At 34.1% G+C, this 12,885-nt stretch overlaps 1 long non-coding RNA gene across 1 annotated transcript; it reads right to left on the bottom strand.

Moving 5' to 3' along the window:
- Positions 1–839: 839 nt before the first annotated feature.
- On the bottom strand, positions 840–2,557 carry LOC115970947. Its single transcript, XR_004087181.1, has 3 exons — positions 2,463–2,557; positions 2,261–2,352; positions 840–888 (listed from the first exon to the last, which is right to left on the bottom strand). It is a non-coding gene; the product is annotated as an uncharacterized LOC115970947 (long non-coding RNA).
- Positions 2,558–12,885: the final 10,328 nt, after the last annotated feature.

Below are 12,885 nucleotides of genomic sequence, written 5' to 3' on the forward strand. Positions count from 1 at the left end.
TGTCAAGAAGTATTTCTTACTAAGTTCTGCTATCTGGCCCTTGTATAAAATGGAAAGTAAATACCTCTGGTCTGTAGAATGAACATATACTTATTAATACTGATATACATGTTTTCTTTTTCTTTTCTTTTTTTCTTTTTCTTTTTTTCTTTTTCCTTTTTCCATTTTCCTTTTTTCTTTTTTCACTTTTTTCCTGGTTGCCCTGATGATTATTATTATTAGTGAAACACAATTCTTAAACCATTCTTTGCATACAGGCATTTCAACAGTTGTGGCTGGGATTATATTAATCTCGATTGTGGCTTTCTACAACTTTAAGAGAGAATGCTTATCATGCGGCAATGATCTTATGGAAGAAAGACCAGAAATGAGCAAAAATTCAAGGCATTTATAAGGAATTATGGGTCTCTTGCCCCAAAGCGATATAGTTATTCGTTTGTGAAGAAAGTGACAAACTCATTCATAAATAAAATAGGCCAAGGAGGATACGGTGTTGTGTATTAGGGAATGCTACCTGATGGTCGTCTAGTGGCTGTGAAAGTACTAAGTGAGTCCTAGGGTAATGGAGAAGAATTCATTAATGAGATTGCTAGCATTAATGTAGTCGCTTTTCTGGGTTTCTCTTATGAGAAGAATTAAAAGAGCATTGATTTATGAATAAATGTCCAACAGATCATTGGATAAGTTCATATATACTTAAGGATTGTCAAGTGAAAATGGTCTACTAAAATGGAAAACACAAAATGAAATTGTAAAGGCATTGCTCGAGAATTAGAGTACTTACATCGTGGTTGTAACACAAGGATTCTGCATTTTGACATAAAACCTCACAACATTCTCTTAGATGATAATTTATGTCCCAAAATCTCCGATTTCGGCCTTGCAAAACTGTGTGAAAGGAAAGATAGTATTGTATCAACAATGAATGCTAGAGGGACTGCTGGATATATTGCTCCTGAAGTGGAGTAGAGAAACATTGGTAGAATATCTCACAAGTCTGATGTGTATAGCTACGAAATGATGGTTCTTGAAATAGTAGCAGGAAGAAAAAATATCGATGCTGAAGTGTCTCACACCAGTGAAATATATGTTTCTCATTATATTTATGAGCATCTTGAAAGAGGTAAGGATTTAAGATTGGATGGGATTACAAGTGAAGAGGAAGAAGAAATTGCAAGGAAGATGATTTTAATAAGTTTGTGGCGCATTCAAACCATTCCACCAAACCAACCATCAATGACTAAGGTAGTAGAAATGCTAGAAGGTAGCCTTCAGTCCTCGCCAATTCCACCTAATCCCTCCTTGTCTTCTCCTACTAGATAACCTTAACATCCGCTACAAAAAGATCATCACAATTATTGCAACTAGTGCATCATCCATGGGTCGTCATGTGTCAACCCCGCACATCTTTTATCCTCCATTAGTTGCTAACCCGTGCAATGCACGGAAAAACTTAGAAAAATGTTCAAAAACTTCATTTTTTTTAAATTCATCTTCCTCTAGATTAATGAAAGCTATAAGATTAATTCCTAATATTCATGTACTTAAACAGCAAGTTTAAATGGTTAAAAGTTGCAAGTTTGATGAATCCTTAATGATTCCTTTAGCTAGAAATATATAACTATGCAAATATTATTGCGAGTGGTTCCATCATTTGCAAATTATCAAGTTTGGTAGTCTTACAGAATAGATACTTCATTTTGCAAAAAAAAAAAATTTTTTTTTTTTTTTTTTTGCCCAAAAAACTTAAGAATATTAAGACTTAAGTTACAACATTTGATAGTTGTAAAATACGTTAGTGATGTAAAAAATAGAAAATGTTTAAATATTTAAAAAGCATTTTTAGTAGATTGTAATACAAAACATTTTTTTCTCAATTTTTTTATATAACTTTTCCCATAAGATCAATATTGTTGGCATCCTTTAAAGATGATACATAATATAACTTAATCTTTGACAAAAAAATGAATCATATTCAAATTTCAACATGCTCCTCTTTATTGGGAACTTTATCTTCTGCCAAAAGTTTAACAACAAAATTTCATAGTTTGTCATTGATTATATCTCAAGATTGAACATTCAAATTGAGATATATATGATGATCATCAATATGTAAGGAGACTAATCACAATTGTTATATATAAAAGTGCTGAAGTCATTTCCTATTGAATATTATTCGAAATGATTCTCTGAAGAGTCTCAAGGATAAAAGTAAATAATAAAAAAAGACAGAAAACTCAAGAATAGTAATATGGCTTACCAAAATCCATAACTTGATATCAGGCAAAAATGCATCAAATTCGAGTTTCAAGTTGTTATTCCTTATTGGACTCTTCAATTTCTTGCACAAATCTAAAGACAGAATTTCATAGTCTCAGTCATTGACTATTTCTAAAGATTGAATATTCAAATAAAGATATATATGATGATAACAGTATGTAAGGTTAATCACAGATGCATACCTCAGAATCTATAAAAGTGTTGAAGTAACTGCTTCAGCAACTTTTAAGTTAGGGAGCCATAACATAAGATTTGAAACTAGAATGAATTGTCAGAAACCGAATATATTCAAGAAAGAAAAGAGCTATTTCTAATTATATAGATAGGAAATGGAAGCAACCATGGCATAAAGTGTAAACCAAAGGAAATCCTAGGCCTTACTTGATGCATTGTCGATGGTGATACTGAATATACCCAATCAACAATTGCGGATACATACACAAGTTATGGTTCCAGTTGACCTGCAACCAAAAATTTTTGAGGAAAAAATAAGAAGAAAGAAAACTCAAGACAATAAAATTAATGTAGCTTAAGAATCACTTGAAGCAATTTAATCATAAGTAATACAACTTACTAACCATTATAATTTGATCTCAAAAGAAAAAATAGGCTAACCCACTTGTTCAATTTGTTTTGAATTTCAAGTCGAACTTCCTTATATTGTACACTGCAGAGTAAACCAGACTTTAAGTTAGCCTTAATTAATCCAAAATTGCTAAGTCAAAACTTCACAAATGAAGACAATATAATAGAAACTAAAGAGCCCTAATCAATGCATTGTTGGTAGCCCAGAATAAACACATAACACACACACACACACAATCTCAAGAAGTTATGAATTGATTTTTCAAATGAAAATACTTGATTTCTATTGTAGGGAGGAAATTTGATGATCTAAAGAATGCTATGCAGCCAAATATGTTGAACTATATAAACAAACAAAAATTCTAAGAAAACTATTAAAAAATAAGTGCATAAGCTATTCTATTTCAAAGTGAAATATTAAACCAAAGGACATTTGAGGAAAAAAAAAAAAAAAACCAAATTTAGATTCTTTTGAGCTTAGATTAGGAATCAAAATCTAGATATTTACAATCTTAAATTATCTATGCTGAAGTACAAGAACTCTAATTGGGAATTACAATTAACTTCATTGGTATCCTCGTTAACATAAACACTAAAAATTGCAGGTCGATGACTTTCTCCAAGTGATACATCTTCACGTCGTTCATATTCTGAAAAGATAGCACCTTTATTGCATGAAAACAAATTACAACAAATGTTCCCAACTAACGCTCGTTGGAACTCTTTAAATTTTGCAATTATATAAATCAAAGTCACACTAAGTCATTGGAATGACATAGGAAATGACCCAAATCTAAGAACTCAGAATGAACATACCCAAAAGAAGCAGAAGGAGTGCTCCAATTAAAAAACACAGCAGTAACAAATTCAACACCTAAGAAAAATGATTTAGAAAGTAAATTCAACGTAACAACCATCTACACCACAGCACGAAATAGGCAGAAACAAAACAGGAAAAGGAATAAAATAAAATAAAATAAAGCAAAAGAATAGAGCACAAAACACAAGATATGACCCAATCCAAGAACTCAGAATGAACATACCCTAAAGAAGCAGTGCTCCAATAAAAAAAACCAGCAGTAACATATTCAACAGCGTAAGAAAAACGATTTACAAAATAAATTCAACGTAACCATCCACACGACAACACGAAATAGGCAGAAACAAAACGTAAAAGGGAAAAACTAAAACATGAGGAGAAATAGAGCACAAAAGAAATTGGGATGTAGGGATACCTTAACTCAATCACCCAGCTTATGTTAGTACTAATATACTGTGAGGAGAGGAAAGACAGAAGGAAGACCAAGAGGCTACCATTAGAAACCAAAACAAAAGCTGAAACCATAGAACAGAAAAATTAAACCGCGAGTAAAACTGTAGAACAAAAGCTGAAACCGTGAGAAACAAAAGGTGGGGAAGGGGAAGGAACTAAACCTGATACGGTGAAACAAAACGTGGAAGAAAGGAATTTGAAACCATGTAACAAAAGGAAAGCAAATACAAAAAGTTGTAACCGTGAGAAAGCAGAAGGTTTTACAAAGGGTTTCAATTTAGAAGGCATTGGATTTGGGCTTGGAATTAAATTTATAAGAAGTGTGCTTTAAAGTAGAGATAGAGCTTGAAATAATTTTATAATTATTACTATTTTAAAATTGGTAAAAATTATTTTAAAATTGAAGGAAAAATTCAGTTTAAAATTGAAGGAAAAATTCAGAAAAGATGATGGAAATGACATAGCTGCTAATATGGCACAATGTGAGCGTAGCAACATTAATTGCTACACTTCAGCTTTTAGACTTATACAGATATGAATATAGTCTGAGCAACTATTATCTATCAAAGTTGAATTAATTGAAATGCCAGAATTCGCAATGGAAAGATTTGACTTGAATTTGATATGGTGCAAATGTGCAATTCATTGTGCATGATGTTAGATATTAGCTCTCTTGGAGTAGAAACATTAAAAAAAAAAAAATTATTTTTTAAGCTAATATGTGTGTTAATGTGTATTAGGATATATGGGCTTTAGGTCCACCTTGTTTACTTATACAGCACACTTACTTGTTCTACACACTCTACCTCCTATATAAAGGCAATTATGTATATTCTATTACTTGAGAAATACAATACAATTATTCAGTATTTCTAACATGGTATCAGAGCCATTGCTCTAACTTTCTTGTGTCTTGCAGTCTTGTCTTTGTTGGTGTTTTCCACTGCCTCGACTTCTTGGGTCAGTAAACCTTTTCCGTGCCCTCTCCTGACTGCTCCACCGCCGTCAGAGGTGCTCAAGGTTGAATCCTCCAAGAAGCTCGATCACCGCCACAAAGATCACTGCCTTCGTCAGATCATCCACAAAGGACCTCCGATTAGGACATAAGACATATCACCGTGTAGATTTTCAACCTATCTACACAACGCCGTCGGAATCATCACCTTCTTACCTTCCACGCGCCGCCACACGCTAGTCAAATATCCGGCAATTTTTTCCACGCGCTTCACACGCCTTCAATATTGCTTCGATCATCTCACCGTCGCCGTCATCTGAATCGTCCTTCTTCGATCTACATTACCGAAAAAGAATCGGCCTCATCGGACTTCCCACACGCCCTCACGCGCCGCTGAAGTATTCTGCACATTTTCTACGCGTCTCACACGCTACACGCGCCGCCATCCTTATTGCTACTAACGTCATCTGTGACGTCACTCTACCACGTCAGCCGTAGCTGACGTCATCGTCCAATTTGCTGCTGACGTCATCTTCTCTTCTACTGACGTCATCTGTTGACTTTGACCTAGTTTTGACCGTTGACTTTTTGGCAGAGTTGACTTTTTGCATTCTTGGTGCTCCTTACCTAGTTTTTCGCGTAGAGTTCATTTTTGCAGTCCGTTTTTGCATATTTTGCTTCTAAATGAAGAATAAGGAAAGGTCTTCTTCTTGTTGCAATAATCGTTGTCAACAATCCAGCAACCGTTTTTGCAATTTTTGCAAACGTTTTGGCCACAATATTGAGACTTGCTATCATCGGAACAAATCAGCTGTTTCAATTTATGTTGCTACTGTTGCTACCACTGAGAGTGTCCAAAAAATGGCTCCCATCTCTGCACAGTCTAAGTCTTTAGGACGCACTTTCACCATGTCCACAGATGGCCTTAAAAATGTTATCACCAATGTCATTCGTATGGTTGGTAATGCATCTTATTCATTTTCTCTCTCAATTTTATTTGGTATGTTTCCTTCCTCTTGGCTTATGGATTCTGCTTGTTGCAATCACATGACTCTTCACTCATCCTTATTTTCTGAAATTAAACCTGCACCACACCCTCTTAATATTCACACAGCAAATGATTCCACAATGTTTGGTCATAATATAGGTTCCGTTTCGACCTCCAATCTCTCGGTTCCTGGTGTCTTTAATGTTTCTGACCTTTCTTACAATTTATTTTCTGTGAGACAATTAACTGAGTTAGGTTATCGCATTATCTTTGATTATTCTGGGTGTATTGTGTAGGATCCAAGGACGGGACAGGAGTTTGGAACCGGTCCCAAAGTTGGGCGTATGTTTCCTGTGAACAACGTTCGTCTTCCACTTGTTGCTCCTGTTTCTATTGCTACAGCTGCTGCAGTTTCTTCTACTCCTTCCCTTGCACCTTGGCATGCTCGACTTGCTCACGCATCTTCCTCTTGGGTACAACAGTTGGCTTCTAGAGGTTTGTTAGGTTCAGTGTCTACAGAAAATTTTGATTGTATTTCATGTCAGTTAGGAAAACAACCAACTTTTCCTTTCAATACTAGTGAATCAACATCCACTGATATCTTTAACCTTATTCATTCTAATGCTTGGGGGCCTTCCTCTATCTGTAGTATCAGTGGGTCTCGATATTTTGTTGTCTTCGTTGATGATTACTCTCGCTATAGCTGAATTTTTAATGTGAAACATCGTTTTGAGTTATTGCAAGTATATTCTAATTTTGCAAAAATGGTTGAAACTCAATTTTCCAAACGTCTCAAAAATTTTCGATCTGATAATGCTCTTGATTATACTCAATATGCTTTCCAAGCTATTTTGCATTCCTATGGCACTGTTCATCAACTAACTTGTCCAGGCACCTCTCAGCAAAATGGTAGAGCCAAACGAAAACTTCGTCATATTCTTGACACTATTCGTGCACTTCTTCTCTCTGCCAAAGTTCCTGCTCCTTTTTGGGGCGAGGCTGCTCTTCATGCTGTTCATGCTATTAATCGCATTCCAAGTCCTGTTATTCAAAATCAAACCCCATATGAGCGCCTTTTTGGGTCCCCTCCAGACTATCACCACCTTCGCTCCTTTGGTTCTGCTTGTTTCATTCTTCTTCAGCCACATGAGCATAACAAATTTGAGCCTCAGTCAAGGCTTTGTTGTTTTCTTGGCTATGGCAAAACTTAAAAGGGATATCGGTGTTATGATCCTGTCTCTCATCATCTTCATATCTCCCGCAATGTTGTCTTTTGGGAACATCGCTCATTTGTCGAGCTCTCTCACTTTTGTGCCTTCCTATCTTCCTCCTCTGTTTTAGATCTTTTTTCAGATGAGGCACATATTCCTTCTGTAGCTGCTCCTGATCATTCTGTAGCTGCTCCTGATCCTCCTGTAGTTGCTCTTGATTCTCCTATAGACTTCTCTGTCCAACCACCAGATACCTTTGATCCCAGTTCACCCTTTAATGAACAGGTGGAAGATGCACAGGTTGAAAACAAGCTACCCAACCCTGAGCTTGGGTCCCCTACTCCTGCTCCGCTTGAAGATCTTGCACAAGACATTCCACCTCGTCACTCAACTCGGATAAGATCCATTCCTACACATTTACTTGATTATCATTGTTACACTACCCTTGCTACACTGCACGAGCCTCACACCTATCTTGAGGCTTCCATTGACCCTTTGTGGCAGATTGCAATGAAAGAGGAACTTGATGCATTATCTAAAAATCATACTTGGGATTTGGTGACTCTCCCCCCTGGGAATTCTGTGGTTGGTTGTAAGTGGATCTACAAGATTAAGACTCGTTTTGATGGGTCCATTAAGCGCTACAAAGCTCGTCTTGTTGCAAAAGGTTTTACACAGGAGTATGGGATTGATTATGAAAAGACCTTTGCTCCAGTTGCTCGCATCTCATCTGTTCGTGCCCTCTTAGCTGTTACTGCTACTAGTAAATGGGACCTTTTCTAGATGGATGTCAAAAATGCATTCCTTAATGGGGATTTAAGTGAAGAAGTTTATATACAACCTTCTCCTAGTCTCTCTGTTGAATCAAACAAGGTTTGTCACCTTCGGCGTGCACTTTATGGCTTTAAATAAGCTCCACGAGCTTGGTTTGCCAAATTTAGCTCTACCATCTCTCGCTTGGGTTACATGGCCAGTCATCATGACTCTGCCTTATTTCTCTGTCGCACTGACAAAGGCATTATTTTACTTCTTCTGTATGTGGATGATATGATCATAACTGGTGATGACCTCAATGGCATTCAAGAACTCAAGGATTTTCTCAGTCAGCAGTTTGAGATGAAAGATCTTGGACATCTCAGCTACTTCTTGGGTCTTGAAATCACTCATTCTACAGATAGACTTTATATTACTCAAGCCAAGTATGCCTCTGATCTCTTGTCTCAAGCTGGACTCACTAATAGCAAGACTGTTGACACTCCAGTTGAACTTAATGCACATCTGACTCCGTCAGGGGGGAAACCATTGTCTAATCCCTCTCTTTACAGACACTTGGTTGGCAGCCTAGTTTATCTCACTGTTACTCGTCCAGACATTTCTTATGTTGTTCACCAGGTGAGCCAATATCTGTCTGCTCCACGATCTACTCACTATGCTGCTATTCTGCGCATTCTTCAATACCTAAAGGACACTCTTTTCCATGGTCTTTTCTACTCTGCTCAATCTCCTCTTATTCTCCGTGCATTTTCTGATACTGATTGGGCAGGAGATCCCACTGATCACAGGTCCACCACTGGTTATTGCTTTCTTCTTGATTTTTCTCTGATTTCTTGGCGAAACAAAAAAACAAACTCATGTAGCCCGCTCCAGTACTAAAGCAGAATATCGTGCCCTTGCTGATACCACATTTGAGCTCCTTTGGATACGGTGGCTTCTCAAAGAATTAGATGTATCCACATCCTCTGCTACTCTTCTTTATTGTGACAACTAGAGTGTCATTCATATTATTCACAATGATGTCTTCCATGAACAGACTAAACACATCGAGATCGATTTTCATTTTATCCGTTATCATCTTGTCCATGGTGCTCTCAAGCTAATCTCAGTCTCCTCTAAAGATCAACTTGCAAATATCTTCACCAAGTCACATCCTAAGGGATGTCTTCGTACTTTGGTTGACAACCTCAAGTTAATCTCACATCCACCTTGAGTTTAAGGGGGGCTGTTAATGTGTATTAGGGTATATGGGTTTTAGGCCCACCTTGTTTACTTGTACAGCACACTTATACTGCACACTCTGCCTCCTATATAAAGGCAATTATGTATATTCTATTACTTGAGAAATACAATACAATTATTCAGTATTTCTAACAATGTGCTTTGTGAAAACTCCTTTCTTAATTTTTAATACATGTTAGGCTGATGTTAGCTCTAGGTAGATTGCAGCTTAATGCTTGGGATTTGTACTATTGTTGTAATATGGTCTGTTGAATAAAAGTTGCTTCATCCCAAAAAAAATTTTAAAAATTACTGTAGAAATAGCAATATTTTGTTTGGCCATACAACAAGATGCTACTACAAAGCTATTGCTTCCCAGACTTTTCAAATCTAAAACACTTTGCGTCACGCCAAAGGATTTGTAACTAAATTGGCATCTCTCCATGCACAAAATGCTTGGGGGTCTAGAGGAGGAAAGGGTTCGAGCTGCGGGGTTAGTAGCATGTTGTAATTATTTCTCCAAAAAAAAAAAAAAAAACACTTTGCATCGCAACATTTATAATTTGTTGAACAAGATCTTATTGAGATGCAGACATAAATTTTACACTCCATCCTTACCAAATTCAAACTCTTATTACAAAGCTCTAAATAATAATTTTTCAGTTACATCCAAATATTTATAGCAAAGATTTCAAAAGTTTCAAGTAACAAAGCCTAAAAGTATGTATAATAACCATGCCTTGCCTAAAAAGCTGTTGATACCAATTTGATCAGATTGTTTTTGCCCTCAAGTAGTTGCTCCAGTCATGGAAGAATAAATTTTGTTACTACTTTAACAATACGTCTATACAAGATTTTATTTTATGGGTAATGTCAAGCCTAATTGAATTAAAAGTCATGTAATTTTAAAGGTCTAATTATATGTGTCCAAATGTTAAAAACAATTTTTAATTTGAATTTTTACCATAAAAGTTTTAGCCAATTTTGTATTTATGGCCAAAATTGTATTTTTGCCATCCCCTATAAATTAAAGGTATTATAGTAATTTTGTTAATTCTAGAATTTTTTAAAGGATCCTATCCATTTTTATTTTTATTTTCTTTGATTTTAAATTAGCTTTTTATTAGGTTTTTAGTTTACAAATCAAACTAAAAGTTCTAACACTACTTCCAAAAAAAAAAAAAAAAAAAAAAAAAAAAAAAGTGGGGTATATGCTTGTGCTAAAAGTATTCTAGGATAGATTTCTATACATAAAAAGCGTGAATGCACAAATCCACAGTAGCTACAGTACTTTCATGGTTTGTCCAATTGGCACAGTAGCTACAATGCTCTTTTTTTTTTCTTTTTTTTCCCTAAGTCATCGGTTTGTGCCTTTTTTTTCTTTTAAATATTTATATGAATTGGCATATATATTGTTATACTAACACAACAAATTTCACAATATTTTCACAATTATTGGGGTGTCAATTTCTTAAAAATCAAAATAAAATAATAAACTATGAGACTGTGACCAACCACAACTGAAAATAAATGTTTTGTGAAAATGTTGTAACGTTTGTTATTATCACAATATTTTCACAATTGTTAAGATCTTAGTTTCTTATAGATCAAATAAAAAAACGCTAAGTCCACAACATTTTCACATTAATTTCATAACAAATCATAAGTAAGCTACTATTGATTGATAAAAAAGTGATATTAGTTGTGGGTCCATTTTAAATTCAGTAATAACTTGTTATCTAGAATTTGTTATGAAAATATTATGGGGATAGCATTTCTATAAAATAAATAATAATAGACTAGCCTCTGAGCACGCATTCACGTGCATGCTCAGAGGCTCTTCTGTTTTTTGGTAAAAGTTAATAATTTGCATCCATTATAAATTAGGATTACTATATTTTTCAATCACAAAAATACCTAGGAGTGTGATGAGTGTTATGTATGGAGAAAGTACCTAGGAGTGTGATAAGTGTTATGCATGGAGAAAAGTTAATATTTGGTACAACGCATAACACTCATCACACCCTTAGGTATTTTTGTGATTGAAAAATGTAGTAATCCCAATTTATAATGGATGCAAATTATTAACTTTTACCAAAAAAATAGAAGAGCCTCTGAATACGCGCTCATGAAGTTATTTATAATCTTAAAAGATAATCACTTAGTAAAAAAATACATAAAAATAACTAAAATAATTAAATTTTTTAAAACACCTTGAATACAAAAAGGTTAGTAGCTTTTGAATACATTTGTGTAGTACCTGGTTTTGGATATATACAACTATGTATTTTTCGTTGTGCATATAGTTTTTTGTTTGATTTAATTTGTATAGAAATTTATTTAATTGTTAGGTTGGATTAAAATTGATTGGTAGCTGATTTTGAGTATAATATATAATTTCAACAATTATAATTTGAAATTACTATATTTTTCCAATCAAAAAAAAAAAAAAAAAAAAAAAAAAAAAAAAAAAACAACAACGTAGGGGTGTGATGAATGTTCGTTGTATCTTGTTGTTGTGTTAGCCAAGGATGTAAACCATCTTAAATCCATTTCAATAAAATTTTTAACTTCCACTCAAAATTTATGATATTATTTGTTTGTGTTTGATTTGGACTCTTTAATGTTGGTAGTGTACAGGAAAAATATTAGTATGAATAAGATGATAGTCCTTTGACTCTTTTACTGTAGAGATTCCTAAATTCCATGCTAATCTATTTCCATAGTCTTCTTACAAATTATTATGTTTTATTATTGGAAAATATAGTAATCTCAAATTATATTGAATACAAATTATTAACCTTTACAATAAAAAACAAATAGAAGAGCCTCAGAACAAGCGCATGCTGAGAGGCTAGTTCATTTTTTGTGTATCTACTAATTTGATAGTTAATTGTTTAATTTTAGAAATAGTAAAATAATTAGATTTAGAATTTGTATACCAGAAATTAAACTTAATATTTCTACACAATGTGAGTGGTATTTTTTTTTTTTTTTCTCACTGGGGAAATTTTGTAGTGTCTTCTTTTGAACCACATTTGAATCTCATGTTGTTCTCCATTAGCATAAGTACAATGTATAACGAACTCATAAAGTCAAAAATGAATTAATTTTTTATGCTACACCTCATCTTTTTGTAATTAGAAAATACATCGACCTATTAGGTGAATAAAAAGTAGTGGCCTTTAGGGGAAAAGAAGAAGAAAAGAGAATTAAGATAAATATCAAGTTAATTTTTACCATTAAAGTTTGAACATTTTTATTTTGAACCTTCATATTTTGATTTTATTTTCATTTGGTGTTATTTCTCTCACCCATGTACGCAATAAACTTAGATGCATTATGTCCACCCAATCCTTAGAATCATTGATGTGTGGGGTGAGTTAACCCATCTAATGGAACACCTGCAACACTCTTATAAAAGCATTCAGATAGAAATGTGTATTAAGATAAATATAATCCACAACTTTGCAAACCAAATATGAGTACATCCCATCCCAAAGGTGTATTATGATGATAAAAAAAAATATAAAAAATAAAAAAATAAAAAAAATCTATTAAAATAACATAAAAGTCTTTTTAAAAATCGTATGTATCA

This window comes from Quercus lobata, chromosome 12 (genome assembly GCF_001633185.2).
Source record: "Quercus lobata isolate SW786 chromosome 12, ValleyOak3.0 Primary Assembly, whole genome shotgun sequence".
In the NCBI taxonomy this organism is placed as follows: Eukaryota; Viridiplantae; Streptophyta; class Magnoliopsida; order Fagales; family Fagaceae; genus Quercus; species Quercus lobata.